Here is a 15,859-nt window from a genome sequence, read left to right on the forward strand (position 1 = left end):
AGGAACAGAAATTGTTCTATCGTAAAGATACATGCATGCATATGCTCATTGCAGCACTATTCGCAATAGCAAAGACATGGAATCATCCTAAATGCCCACCAATGGTAGACTGAATAAAGAAAATGTGGTACATATACATGATGGAATACTACGCAGCCGCAAAAAAAGAACAAGATCGTGTTCTTTGCAGGAACGCGGATCGAGTTGGAATAAACGAACACAGGAACAGAAAACCAAATACTACACGTTTTCCCTTATATGTGCGAGCTAAATGATGAGAACACATGGACAAAAAGCGGGGAACAACAGACACTGGGGCCTATTTGAGAGTGGAGGGTGGGAGGAAGGAGAGGAACAGAAAAAGTAGCTATTGGGTACTATGCTTAGTACATGGGTGACAAAATAATCTGTACAATAAATCCCTGTCACATGAGTTTACCTGTGTAACAAACTTGCACACTTACCCTTGAATCTAAAATAAAAATAAAAAAAATTTAAGCAAAAAAAGGAATCCATATAAATTTTTGCTTAATTAAAAAATATGAACAAAATTTTGTAAAAGATAGTGACTTTTTTATTGTGATAAAATAGATACATCATAAAATAGACATAAAATTTTTAGTTGTATAATATATATGCTATATAGTGGCATTAAGTACATTCACATTGATATGCTATCATTACAACTGCCTATCTCCAGAATTTTTTCATCTTTCCAAACTAAAACTTTATATTCATTAAACAGTAACATTTTCCCCTTATCCTAGTTCCTGGAAAACACCTTTTATTTTCTGTTTTGTGAATTTATTCTAGGTTCCTCATATAAGTAGAATCCTTACTTGCCCTTTTGTGTCTGGCTTATTTCACTTAATGTAATGTCTTCAAAGTTTATCCATTTTGTAGCATGTGTCAGAATTTTCTTTTCTTTTTTTTTACAGCTGAATGATATTCCATTGCATGTGTATATACCCATCATTTTATTTAGTAATTCATCTCTTGATGGACATTTGGATTTTTTCTACCTTTTGACTATTTTGAATAATACTCTATGAACATTGATATATAAAGATGTGTTTAAGCCCTGCTTTTCAATACTTTTGGATATATACCCAAAGTGGAATTATTGGATCACATGGTAATTCTATGTTTGACTTTTTGGTGGACCATCATACTGTTTTTCATAATGGCTCCACCATTTTACATTTCCAACAGCAATACACAAGGGTTCCAATTTCTCTGCATTCTCATCAACACTTGTTTTTTTCTTTTTTCTTTTTCTTTTTTTGATAATAGTCATTGTGTTGGGGCATACCTTAGGTGGCTTTATTCAGCCAAGGTAATCTTTGAAGATGGCTGACAGCTGAGCGCTGTTTCCCAGCAGTGCTTTCAACAGCTGGATTACAAATCCTTGATTTCTGAAGGAAGATTTCAGTACAGCATCAGTGTGTCCACCATAATGGCTTGCTGAGTTCTGCCACTTATGGGTTCCGCTCTCTATTTCCGATAGTTCTCTTTCTGCGTCGCCTGGAGATTGATTTCCTCACAGATGCTTCCTCTTCTCATAGTGCTGTCTCTTTCTGGGAGTGAATATTTGCAATTTGTTAGATTTATCCTGTCTTCTAGTTTCACCGAAAGTGTGCCTTTTTTTGTAACTCTAGTTTTTAGGAAGAGTGGGGTAATTTAGAACTAAGCTGCCACAATATTTCTATTAGAGCTAAAAGTCAGGAAAATTCTTATAATTATCTTTTATTTTTTTCAACTCTTTCAAATGACTCTTCACAATAGATTGTTTTCAGAAACTTCTGATGACATTTGATAATTAAAAGATAAAAGAATCCAATATATTATGATTAAGGTGTTCGTTCACCTTGCTAGATTTACAATGGCCATACTCATGTTGTTTTGTATGGAGAACACTGACTGATATACATTCTATTTATAAGTATAAATTCAGGTTGTTCAAATAAGTAGATCAATTTGCATTATATGTTAATTTGCATGTCCAGTCCAAGTCATGAATACTGTTGTAGAGATGAACAATTTCATCACCTCTTTCAAGTTTTGTTCAAATCTTGAATTATTATGATCTTTCTTAGAGGAGGACAACACATTTAGTTTTATTTCAATAAAATCACAATGCTTTCTTTTCCAACTGCAGCAAAGTGCATATAAAATTTTCTGTTACAGATCCACTTTTAAAAGGTTTCCTATGACATTGCAGCAAGCCTTTTTTTCCAAACAGAGGAAGAACCCCAAATTCTTCCTCAAATAAAATACATTATAATCAATGGTAAATACATAAAATTACAGTAAGCCAGACACTTAAAAGGATAGCCAGGAGGTCTTCTAGCAGTTTATTAGAAAGAATGTAGACATAAAAAAAAAAATCTCTACTGTCATTAACATAAATTGAGGTTTTCAGCCTTGGTACAAGCAGAATAATTTAAAAAAAGGAAATTAAAATCCAAAATGCACTAACATTTTTTTTCACTCACTTGCCATACTTCTAGTGCAAATATAAATCTGGTCTAAAGCTGCAGACTCTCAAGCAACAATGCACAGCTTCCTTCATCCTCCATTCTAAGAGAATTAAAAGCTTATGGGCCAAACAATACCAAATGTACAGGTTTCAGAAATCATCTAAGTTAAGTCATTTACTAGTTTTAGCTAAGATAGATCTGGCACACTGACATATGATCACTTACATACAATAGTGTGAAGTGAAGTTTTGAACACTAAATGTTAGTAGTATAGCTTGAAGTATATACCAGAAGAACAGCAGGGTTATCAATTTAACGTATCAGCCAATTTGCTTCATCTGCTTTTAAGTCCATATTCTGTACCCTAAATGTAGTTATCTTCCCCTAAGCTGAGAGCTTCCTATCACATCAGTATCTTCATTATGAAGAAAAGGAGACTTAGATGATGTTTTATTTATCACAACCGCTGCATCAATTGCCTAGGACTGCAACAGCTTCATGGAAGTCCAGGAAATGTTCTTGCATAAGGTTACTGCCTTAGCTGACTTCAAATTGCCCCATGCAAAACGTACATATTCACCCTCAGTGAAGGCTTTAAAACACAAACAAGTTGACAAATGGGTTAAACTAGGCAAATATAGCAACTGCCTTCAGAGCTGTTAACTCAGGAATTCTCTCAATTACAAAATGGAGCAGAGAAGTTGCTTTTCTTTTCAAAGTCCAGGTGATGACAATATTCCTTACTCCAGATCTGGCATTTTTTCATCACTATCTTGTAAATCGACATCTGCGCCATTGATTTCTGGTAAATCCACATCCTCCTTGCCACTCATGTTGTTCATCATTGTTGGGAACAGGCCCCAAATCTGGCCCCAAAACTGGCCATAAAAAAAATCTCTGCAGTACTGTGACATGTTCGTGATGGCCATGATGCCCACACTGAAGGTTGTGGGTTTACTGGAATGAAGGCAAGGAACATCTGGCCCATCCAGGGCGGAAAACCGCTTAAAGGCATTCCTAAGTCACAAACAATAACATGAGCGATCTGTGTCTTAAGGACATGTTCCTGCTGCAGATAACTAATCAGAGCCCATCATTTTGTTTCCCTTAAGGAATACTTTTAGTTAATCTATAATCTATAGAAACAATGCTTATCACTGGCTTGCTGTCAATAAATATGTGGGTAAATCTCTGTTCAGGGCTCTCAGCTTTGAAGGCTGTGAGTCCCTTGATTTCCCACTCCACATGCTATATTTCTGTGTGTGTGTCTTTAATTCCTCTAGCACCACTGGGTTAGGGTCTCCATGACCTATCTGGTCTCAGCACATAATCTCAGAGAAATGATCAAAACTAGACATGTCTTCATCTGAATCATCTTCCCAGCTTTTCCAATTACTGAAGTCCACACTAAGACAGTTAAGCTTTGCCCTTTCTTTTGTTAACTTTGGCTCATGACTGGCCAGATTCTCCTTTTCATAAACAACATAAAATTGATCTGTCTATTCTTTGATGCTTGGAATCATTTGGATCAACACAGTGAAAAGGATCAATTCTATTTCAATGTTTAAAATTGTCACTTCCTCCAAGACAGCTGAATGTAAGTTTGGATTTTTCAAAATTTACATTAACATCTTTACTATCTTCAACACAAAATTTAATGAAGACATTGTCCCTTTGATGGCATCACTTTGCAGAAGCAGGTTGCTTTGTGAACTGGGCAGGGGGACAGGCACACAGGTGGGTGGGCCTCTCTGGAGGCTGCTGCTAGGGAGTTGACTCTTCTCTGGTCGTTACTCAGTGGTTTCCTCCCTGGTTGAGGCCTCTTCTTTCGCAGCTGCAGCCTGACCTGGGTCCCCAGAATGTACCTAGCAGAGATAGCAGCTCTTTCTGTTGGAGACAAGAGGAAAGTGTAGGAAAAGGGGCAGGAGGACAAAGAAGGTCAAATCTTGAATTATTAATAAAGATTACTTTGCTCTCCTTTTCAATGTTGTATTCACTTCCTCCCGCCCTTACCACCTTCCCTTTTACACTGCTCTATTATCACCTTATACAATACCCTATAACTTATGATCATCGTTTATTGTCTGTGGTCCATTACTAGAATATAAGCTACGTGAGGGCAGAAATTGTTGTTGTGTCCAGTGCTATACCCTCAGTGCACACTATATATTTGCTGAATGAATGAACAGCAAAATAACACTAACTACCATTTACTATGTAAATGAAATGTGCTTTGTATGTCATCTCTCAATCTTCACTGCAGACTAATGAAGTCATTTAATATTAAAGTTCTTTCAGCAACTTGAATAGAGGAATGAGAACTTTTGATATGAAAACAGATAAACTTCAGCATAAAATAACAAACGTTTACTATCATTCCCTTCTCTTCACAAGGCTGAGAAAAAAATAAAAAATTCAGTACATTTTTAATTACCTAGTTAGGAATTTCACTAAAATCTTCATGTAGTTGGGCATNGGAAGAGTGGGGTAATTTAGAACTAAGCTGCCACAATATTTCTATTAGAGCTAAAAGTCAGGAAAATTCTTATAATTATCTTTTATTTTTTTCAACTCTTTCAAATGACTCTTCACAATAGATTGTTTTCAGAAACTTCTGATGACATTTGATAATTAAAAAGATAAAAAGAATCCAATATATTATGATTAAGGTGTTCGTTCACCTTGCTAGATTTACAATGGCCATACTCATGTTGTTTTGTATGGAGAACACTGACTGATATACATTCTATTTATAAGTATAAATTCAGGTTGTTCAAATAAGTAGATCAATTTGCATTATATGTTAATTTGCATGTCCAGTCCAAGTCATGAATACTGTTGTAGAGATGAACAATTTCATCACCTCTTTCAAGTTTTTGTTCAAATCTTGAATTATTATGATCTTTCTTAGAGGAGGACAACACATTTAGTTTTATTTCAATAAAATCACAATGCTTTCTTTTCCAACTGCAGCAAAGTGCATATAAAATTTTCTGTTACAGATCCACTTTTAAAAGGTTTCCTATGACATTGCAGCAAGCCTTTTTTTCCAAACAGAGGAAGAACCCCAAATTCTTCCTCAAATAAAAATACATTATAATCAATGGTAAATACATAAAATTACAGTAAGCCAGACACTTAAAAGGATAGCCAGGAGGTCTTCTAGCAGTTTATTAGAAAGAATGTAGACATAAAAAAAAAAAATCTCTACTGTCATTAACATAAATTGAGGTTTTCAGCCTTGGTACAAGCAGAATAATTTAAAAAAAGGAAATTAAAAATCCAAAATGCACTAACATTTTTTTTCACTCACTTGCCATACTTCTAGTGCAAATATAAATCTGGTCTAAAGCTGCAGACTCTCAAGCAACAATGCACAGCTTCCTTCATCCTCCATTCTAAGAGAATTAAAAGCTTATGGGCCAAACAATACCAAATGTACAGGTTTCAGAAATCATCTAAGTTAAGTCATTTACTAGTTTTAGCTAAGATAGATCTGGCACACTGACATATGATCACTTACATACAATAGTGTGAAGTGAAGTTTTTGAACACTAAATGTTAGTAGTATAGCTTGAAGTATATACCAGAAGAACAGCAGGGTTATCAATTTAACGTATCAGCCAATTTGCTTCATCTGCTTTTAAGTCCATATTCTGTACCCTAAATGTAGTTATCTTCCCCTAAGCTGAGAGCTTCCTATCACATCAGTATCTTCATTATGAAGAAAAGGAGACTTAGATGATGTTTTATTTATCACAACCGCTGCATCAATTGCCTAGGACTGCAACAGCTTCATGGAAGTCCAGGAAATGTTCTTGCATAAGGTTACTGCCTTAGCTGACTTCAAATTGCCCCATGCAAAACGTACATATTCACCCTCAGTGAAGGCTTTAAAAACACAAACAAGTTGACAAATGGGTTAAACTAGGCAAATATAGCAACTGCCTTCAGAGCTGTTAACTCAGGAATTCTCTCAATTACAAAATGGAGCAGAGAAGTTGCTTTTCTTTTTCAAAGTCCAGGTGATGACAATATTCCTTACTCCAGATCTGGCATTTTTTCATCACTATCTTGTAAATCGACATCTGCGCCATTGATTTCTGGTAAATCCACATCCTCCTTGCCACTCATGTTGTTCATCATTGTTGGGAACAGGCCCCCAAATCTGGCCCCAAAACTGGCCATAAAAAAAATCTCTGCAGTACTGTGACATGTTCGTGATGGCCATGATGCCCACACTGAAGGTTGTGGGTTTACTGGAATGAAGGCAAGGAACATCTGGCCCATCCAGGGCGGAAAACCGCTTAAAGGCATTCCTAAGTCACAAACAATAACATGAGCGATCTGTGTCTTAAGGACATGTTCCTGCTGCAGATAACTAATCAGAGCCCATCATTTTGTTTCCCTTAAGGAATACTTTTAGTTAATCTATAATCTATAGAAACAATGCTTATCACTGGCTTGCTGTCAATAAATATGTGGGTAAATCTCTGTTCAGGGCTCTCAGCTTTGAAGGCTGTGAGTCCCTTGATTTCCCACTCCACATGCTATATTTCTGTGTGTGTGTCTTTAATTCCTCTAGCACCACTGGGTTAGGGTCTCCATGACCTATCTGGTCTCAGCACATAATCTCAGAGAAATGATCAAAACTAGACATGTCTTCATCTGAATCATCTTCCCAGCTTTTCCAATTACTGAAGTCCACACTAAGACAGTTAAGCTTTGCCCTTTCTTTTGTTAACTTTGGCTCATGACTGGCCAGATTCTCCTTTTCATAAACAACATAAAATTGATCTGTCTATTCTTTGATGCTTGGAATCATTTGGATCAACACAGTGAAAAGGATCAATTCTATTTCAATGTTTAAAATTGTCACTTCCTCCAAGACAGCTGAATGTAAGTTTGGATTTTCAAAATTTACATTAACATCTTTACTATCTTCAACACAAAATTTAATGAAGACATTGTCCCTTTGATGGCATCACTTTGCAGAAGCAGGTTGCTTTGTGAACTGGGCAGGGGACAGGCACACAGGTGGGTGGGCCTCTCTGGAGGCTGCTGCTAGGGAGTTGACTCTTCTCTGGTCGTTACTCAGTGGTTTCCTCCCTGGTTGAGGCCTCTTCTTTCGCAGCTGCAGCCTGACCTGGGTCCCCAGAATGTACCTAGCAGAGATAGCAGCTCTTTCTGTTGGAGACAAGAGGAAAGTGTAGGAAAAGGGGCAGGAGGACAAAGAAGGTCAAATCTTGAATTATTAATAAAGATTACTTTGCTCTCCTTTTCAATGTTGTATTCACTTCCTCCCGCCCTTACCACCTTCCCTTTTACACTGCTCTATTATCACCTTATACAATACCCTATAACTTATGATCATCGTTTATTGTCTGTGGTCCATTACTAGAATATAAGCTACGTGAGGGCAGAAATTGTTGTTGTGTCCAGTGCTATACCCTCAGTGCACACTATATATTTGCTGAATGAATGAACAGCAAAATAACACTAACTACCATTTACTATGTAAATGAAATGTGCTTTGTATGTCATCTCTCAATCTTCACTGCAGACTAATGAAGTCATTTAATATTAAAGTTCTTTCAGCAACTTGAATAGAGGAATGAGAACTTTTGATATGAAAACAGATAAACTTCAGCATAAAATAACAAACGTTTACTATCATTCCCTTCTCTTCACAAGGCTGAGAAAAAAATAAAAAATTCAGTACATTTTAATTACCTAGTTAGGAATTTCACTAAAATCTTCATGTAGTTGGGCATCTATCCATATAAATATATTTCTTTCATATAGGCAATAAATATATTTCATTTCCATTGCAATAGCCTGAACATGTAGGATAAACATTCTTTCACATACTAAATAATTGTCAACTCCTGTAAGTAACATTCCAATGTATTTCTGAAAAGAAACTCAATTCATATGAAAATTTATTATGTGAGAATTTATACTACTCTTCTTATCATCTATATTTTACATATCATTTTGATATAGAGTGTGTGAGCTCCAAAGTAGGGCTCAGCCTGCAAGGGTTCTTGGCTTCACCTAGGAAATAATTCAAGGGCAACCTGGTGGTGGGGTACAAGAAAATAGCTTTATTTAAGTGGAAGTATTACAGCTCCAGCAGTGTTACAGCTCTGGTGGTGTTACAGTTCTGTGACTGCTCCTGTAGTGCAGGGCTACCCCATAGGCAGTGTGCTGAGAGTAGCAGCTCATGGCAGTTTTTGCAGTCATATTTATACGTACTTTTAGTTACATGTAGATTAGGGGGTGGTTTATGCAGAAATTGCCAGGAAAAGGGTGACAACTTTTGGGTCATGAGTTCATTGCCATGGAAAGGAGTGGCAACTACCAGGTGTTGCCATGGCCATGGTAAGCTGTCATGGCACACTGTTAGGCATGTCTTATGGAAAACTGCTTCTGCCTTATCCCTGTTTTAGCTAGTCCTCAATTTTGTCTGGTGTCCGAGCCCCACCTCTGGAGTTGAGTCCAGCCTTCTACCTCAATTTGAACTTCAAAACAAACATTTTAGAAATTTTAACTCCCAAAGGTTTAAAATATTTACAGGCTCACCTGAGCACCATCCTTATATATCATGCAGGCAACTTGCTAATTATTAGTCTTATTTTAAAATATCAATAAAATCAGGAGATTGACACTAGCTTTGAAGTACTGTTCAGAAAAAGAAATCCAGACCAAAAAACCCAGAATAATATGATATATACTAGTTATACATGTGCTATTACTTTATCATGAAAATATGTACAATAAGCGCTTCTTTTAAAGTGTATACTACTCTGTATTATTTACATTTTCGTGTGTAAGTGCTACTATTTAAAACAACAATAGTAGTTAACAGTGGCAATCAATAGTAATTAATAGAGGACTAATTAAACAAATAATATGTGTTTTATTTAAAAACATGTTTTCTAAATAATTTTTTATTTTAGAATAGTTTTAGATTTACAGAAAAATTGTGACAGGCACATTTCTTTGTTTTAGACAATCCCCCTCCTTACATATCACATACATTGCCCCCATCCTTACAAGGTTATGAAATAATACATGGGTGTCCCTGTTACTTAGCATTCAAGAGGTGTCATTTAGCACCTCAGTTTCAGGTCCCACATAGCTTATCTTATGTTAATGAAACAAAAGGAAATAGTTTTCCAGTACTGGGAAGGTTTGTGCTATATCAGTGTTGATGTAGGAGAATTTATCTTTGGATTTCCTCTGTGAAAAACAAGGCCAAATAATTACCATTGATTCCTCTCAGACAGCACAAATGCAGCAGATTCTTGGGTAACAAAATGTTCTTCCCAATAATGTAATGTGTATTTTTTTTCTCTCTTTTTGTTTGAATTTGTGATCCTGGAGGTATTCAGGATTAGCATAATATTTGCAATAATTGCATGTGGCAGTTAAAGAACATTTTGCGTATGGTTTATGTTAATCTTAGATCTGTATCTGTGTTGAGACAAATAGGTGTAAAGTGTGATGTCACTTCTTTGCATAAGTGTATGATGTTGATATCACTTGGAAAGTGAAAATCACAATTGATAGAGATTTATATAATGAAATTAAATATTTTATAATATTTTCTGCAATTATAATACTTTATTATTTACAAACTTTCAATATTTTATCTTGATATGTATATTCATGTTTTATTTCTGAATTTAAGTATTACTATAAAAATGTTTTGACCATTCAGTTTCTATAGCCTCTGCAGAACAAAATTTCTCCAAATTGAAATAACTAAGAAACACCCTAACAACTACTATGACTGAAAGAGAGATGTTTCCTTACAAATTACTGTCAACAGAACAGAAATTATGTGAAAATAGGTTATAACAAACAACGTAATCAGTGATTTTGCTAAAATGAAACAGAATAAATATACAATAATTTATAAATTATGAATGTTTTCATTTTATACTCACTTGAAACATTACTGGTCTATCAAAAGAACACTTAGATATGTACTATAATTATGTTCAGGAATTTTTTGGTATTTGTTGACTTCTAGTCACTGAAAAATTATAGTTTTACAAATATTTTTTATTTTGTCATCATGAAGTCATATTTAAAGATAAGAGCCTAGAGCATATTTTATTGAACAGTTTTTCTTGATTTCTTAATTTTAAATAATTATTTATTTATTAAGAGACAGGATCTAGCTCTGTTGTCCAACTGGAATGCAGTGGTATGATCATCAGTCCTGTAGCCTTGAACTCCTTGGCTTGAGTGATTGTCCCTCTCATCTCAGCCTCCTGAGTAGGTGGGACTAAAAGCATAGGTGATCTGACTAGCTAATTATTATTTTTTTTTATTTTTGGCTCTTTTGACTACTGTCATCCATGTAAGATGTGACTTGACTTGCTCCTCCTTGCCTTCCACCATAATTGTGAAACCTCCCCAGCCACACTGAACTAGAAGGGGTTTTGCCACATTGTCCAGGCTGGTCTCGAACTCCTGGGCTCAAGCAATCTGCCAGCTTCAGCCTCCCAAAGTGTTGGGACTACAGGTATGAGCCATCGTAGCCAGCTAATATTTGAACTGAGTGTGGGTTGGCACAGGAAGAGTGGGGAAGAACTGGAGTGAGCCACTGGCTTCAGGTGGGATGCTCAGGTTTTAGTGAGGAATGGGGTCCATCTGCAGACTCCTCTTCAGACTGCCAGTCATGCTCAGGGATCATAACCTCTCTTAACAGGGGTTCCTTACATAGCAGTCAAGTGGGAAACTGGAGATTTGCTTGGAAAATACCCCCATCTGTGTCCCTGCTCTAAGCCTCCTGTTTCTGGTAAGACGGCACACAGGGAAAAGGATTGATTCTTTCTGTTGACCGGCCTAGAGTGGTCCTGCTATGAGTCAAGGGGAAAGGTGTAAGAGCATTTACCAAGATATCTTCCTGAGAGCCCTCTGATGTTACCGTCACCTGACCCTTCTCTAAATGGCCTTTATTTAACTATTTCTCTCAGCCTATAGGACTTGCCCAATGATATGGTTTGGCTCTGTGTCCCCACCCAAATCTGCAGAAGTGGGGCCCTCATGGAGAACCTCTGCTAGGGCAACGTGGAAGGGAAATGTGGGGTCAGAGCCCCCACACAGAGCTGGGGCACTGGCTAGTGGAACTGTGAAAGAGGGCCTCCAGATCTCAGAGTGGTAGATCCACTGACAGCCTGCACTGTATGCCTGGAAAAGACTCAGCACACTCCACACTAGCCTGTGAAAGCAGCCACGAGGGAGGCTGTACCCTGCAAAGCCACAGGGGCAGTGCTGCCCAAGACAGTGGGAATCCACCTCTTGCATCAGTGCCAGACGTAAGACATGGAGTCAAAGGAGATCATTTTGGAACTTTAAGATTTGACTACCCTGCTGGATTTTGGACTTGCATGGGGGCCTGTAGCACCTTTGTTTTGGCCAATTTCTCCCATTTGGAATGGCTGTATTTACCTAATGCCTGTACCCCCACTGTATCTAGGAAGTAACTAGCTTGCTTTTGATTTTACAGGCTTACAGGCGGAAGGGACTTGTCTTATCTCAGATGAGACTTTGGACTTGAACTTTTGGGTTAATGCTGAAATGACTTGAGACTTTGGTGGACTGTTAGGAAGCATGATTTGTCTTGAAGTGTGAAGATATGAGTTTTGAGAGGGACCGGGGCAGAATGATATAGTATGGCTCTGTGTCCTTACCCAAATATCATCTAGTAGCTCCCATAATTCCCATGTGTTGTGGGAGATGATTGAATTATGGAGGCGGGTCTTTCCCATGCTGTCCTCGTGATAGTGAATAAGTCTCATGAGATCTGACAGTATTATAAGGGGGAGTTTCCCTGCACAAGCTCTCTTCCTCCTGCCATCCATGTAAGATGTGACTTGCTCCTCCTTGCCTTCCACCATGATTGTGAGGCCTCCCCAGCTGTGTAGAATTAAACCTTTTTCTTTTGCTAAGAAAAAAAGTTTTAGAGATGGGGTCTTACTATGTTGCCCAGTCTGGTCTCAAACTCCTGGCGTCAAGCAATCCTTCTACCTCAGCCTCCCAAGTAACTGGGATTAGAGGCATGAGTCACTGTGCCTGGCTTTTCATTTTAAATATTTATAATATTGTATGTAGGTTTTCATTTTTTATTCTTGCTGTAGGTCCCACAAATGTAAGGGATAGGCTTGTATATCACATATGCCCATTACTATGATCTTAATATTAATGTCCCCAAAATTTATATGTTTAAAAACCTAATCCCCAAGGTGATGACATTAAGAGGTAGGGCCTTTTCGGAAGTGATTAAGCCATATGGGCAAAGCCCTCATAGGATCAGTGCCCTTAAGAAAGAGGTTGAAGACAATCTGCTGAGCTTGCATGTGCGGGCGTAGGGCCCCGTGGCTTCCCCCTGAACCTCTAGGCCACCGAGGTCTGCATCTGCCCTCTGGAGTTCAACCCTCACTTATGATACCCTAGGAGTGACCAGTGCTCCTGGAGGCAGCTGATACATACCTTGCACCTGACTGGGGTGCCTATAGGGCCGGTTGAAGGATATGAGGAGGATGAACAGTTTCTGAGGAAGATGCACCATGTGCTGCTGGATGTGTTGGAGGCACCCTGCAGTGCCCAGAATCTGGACGTGTGTTCTCCCTCAGTCACAGGATTCCCAACATGCTGCTGAATGATGAGGAAACTGAGAGTCTATTGTGCCAAGCGCCAGTTTTCCTTCTTATGATTGTGTGTATTTTTGTTGATGTATATCCCGTTTCCTAATTCTGCCATGTGTATCCCCAACCCTTGGCCTAATGGCACACCAAACACACCGTGTTCTTGAGCTCGATAGTAATGTTTTTTCTCATTAAAGGTTCAAACAAAGAAAAAAAGTAAATAAAAAAATAAAATAAAAGAGGTTGAAGGGGAGGTGCCTTGCCACCTTCACCATGTGAGGATGCAGAAACAAGATGCTATCTATGGAGCAGAGAGTAGCCCTTACCAGAGACCATATCTGCTAGTTCCTTGATCTTAGAACTTCCAGTCTCCAGAACTGTGAGAAATACATTTCTATTGTAAATTACCCAGTCTAAGGTATTTTGTTACAGCAGCAGAGACCGACAAAGACAGAAATAGGCACAGAGAGATAGGGCGATGTGTTCATAGCAAAACCTAAAAATGTGAAAGCAGCTTTGGAACTGAATAATACATAAAGGATGGAAAGAATTACAGGTCCACTGCCATGAAAGGAGCCTTAGGGGCAACTCAGGCGAGGGCTCAGAAGAAGGTGAGGTTGAAGAAGCTGTAGAAATAGCTTCCATCTTCTTAGAGATTACCTAAGTGGTTGTGATCAAAATGTTGATATTATTGAAATACAGATGGTAAAGGCCATTCTGATGAAATCTCAGAAGAAAATGAAGGACATGTTATTGGCAACTGAAGATGAGATGATCTCTGTTACAAAGGGGCAAATAACATGGCCAAATTATGTTCATGTTCTAGAAGAAATCTCTAAGCAAAATGTTGAGGATTTTGACTACTTATAATAAAATGTGGAAGCAGAACTTAAAGATTTGGAAAATTATCAGCCTGGTCATACTGTATAGAATGGAAAGGTATATTCAAGAGAACACCAAAGGTGTGGCTAAGTAACCATTTGATAAGGAGATTAGTACGGTGAGGCAGAAATCAGGTGCTATTTATCACGATAATGAAAGAATGACCCCAAAGGCCTTTCAGTGTTTATTTGTGCTGTCCTTCCTATCATAGGCACAGAGTGCCAAGGCTGGGGGCAGCATATCTATATCAAAAGAGGAAGCTTGGGCACCTGTAGGACCTTGGCGCCAGGTGGCCTCAGATCGCCACTTCCTACATTCTGATGCAATGCTCCTCAGCTGCCCCAGGTATGGTTCAAGCAGGGCCATGTGCAGTTTTGGCCACTCTCTGGAAGGCAATATAGTAAATCTTGGTGGTGTCTGTGCAGTACTATCTCTACCAAAGTGCAGACTGCTTAACTTGTGAGGGCATGCCTGCCTCCACTTAGATTTCAAAGGATGCCCCAGAAAGCCTCAGAGCCCAGAGAACTATCACAGGAGCAGGAACACCACAGAGCCCCCAGTATGGCAATGCCCAGTGAAACCATGGGAGCAGAGCCACCCCCAAGACCCCAGACTGCCAGAGCCACCAATGTGCAATTCCAGCCTGGGAGAGCCATAGGCATGTGACTCCAATATGTGAGAAATGCTGTATGGGTTGTGCCTAGCAAAGCCATGGAGACAGGACTAGCCCCCACCCTCCAAGGGTTTAGAAGGTAACACGTCAAGTCGAAGATTATTCTTGAGCCTTAATATTTGCCCTGTTGGGTTTTGGAGTTAGTCAGGATTTATTATCTTTTTCTTCTTTCCTAATTCTCCCTTTTGGAAAGGAAATGTCTGCCCTGTGCCTACCCCACCATAGTATTTTCAAAGCATGTAACTTGTTTGATTTCAGAGGCTCACAGCTGAAGGAGAATTTGCCTCAGGATGAGTCACACCTTTGAGTCTCAGTCATATTTGATTTAAATGAGACTGTGGACTTCAGACTTTTGAATTGGTGATGGAACAAGTTAAGGCCTGGGGAGCTATTGGGATGGAATGAATACATTCTGCATGTGAGAAGAACATACATTTTGGACGGCCAGAAGCAGAACTCTATGGTCTGAATATTGGTGTATCCCCCAGATTTATATGTTGAAACCTAACCCCCAAAGTAATGGTATTAAGAAGTGGAACCTTTTGGGAAGTGATTAAATCACAGAGGCTATACTCTCGTGAATGGGATCAGCTTTAAAAAGGTTGAAGGGAGCTGTTTTGCTCCTGCCATGTGAGGATGCAGCAACAAGGTGCCATCTGTGGAGAAGACAGCACGCCCTCATCAGACACTAAACTGGCCAGTGCCTTGATCTTGAATTTCTCAGCATTCAGAATTGTGAGAAATAAATTTCTATTACTTACAAATTACTGAATCTGTTATTTCCTTATAAATAAAGTGTCCAAGACAGTTATGTGATCCCAGATCACCCAAGGCCATAATGTTTTCAGGTGAGACTTCCTGGTGTTCAGCTCTCAGCTGCCTTCCAAGCCCATCACTATGAGAATATGGAAACTCCCAGAAACCTTTGACAGAACAGGAGAGCAAAAAGAGACTTGTGTATGCTATCTTTGAATCTCCATTTGTCTAACACACAATGTCCCATTTTACTGTGTTTTCCAGAACTCCAAACAGGAAATAGAACAAAAGTTTCCTCTGGGATTTTCGGTTTTTCATAATTCACTCCCACCTTTGGTCAAGGCCTCGACCTTTCTAGGCAGGGTTGCCTTCCTCCCGAGCACAATAAGCCCCAGGGCTTTGCC

The 15,859-nt window shown here is 38.6% G+C and overlaps 2 pseudogenes; both read right to left on the reverse strand.

Moving 5' to 3' along the window:
- Positions 1-3,220: 3,220 nt before the first annotated feature.
- On the reverse strand, positions 3,221-5,184 carry LOC108537140 (prostaglandin E synthase 3-like; annotated as a pseudogene).
- Positions 5,185-5,847: 663 nt separating this feature from the next.
- LOC108537141 (prostaglandin E synthase 3-like) lies at positions 5,848-13,068 on the reverse strand (annotated as a pseudogene).
- Positions 13,069-15,859: the final 2,791 nt, after the last annotated feature.

The sequence above is a fragment of the Rhinopithecus bieti genome, unplaced genomic scaffold, assembly GCF_001698545.2.
Source record: "Rhinopithecus bieti isolate Rb0 unplaced genomic scaffold, ASM169854v2 scaffold_12088, whole genome shotgun sequence".
In the NCBI taxonomy this organism is placed as follows: domain Eukaryota; kingdom Metazoa; phylum Chordata; class Mammalia; order Primates; family Cercopithecidae; genus Rhinopithecus; species Rhinopithecus bieti.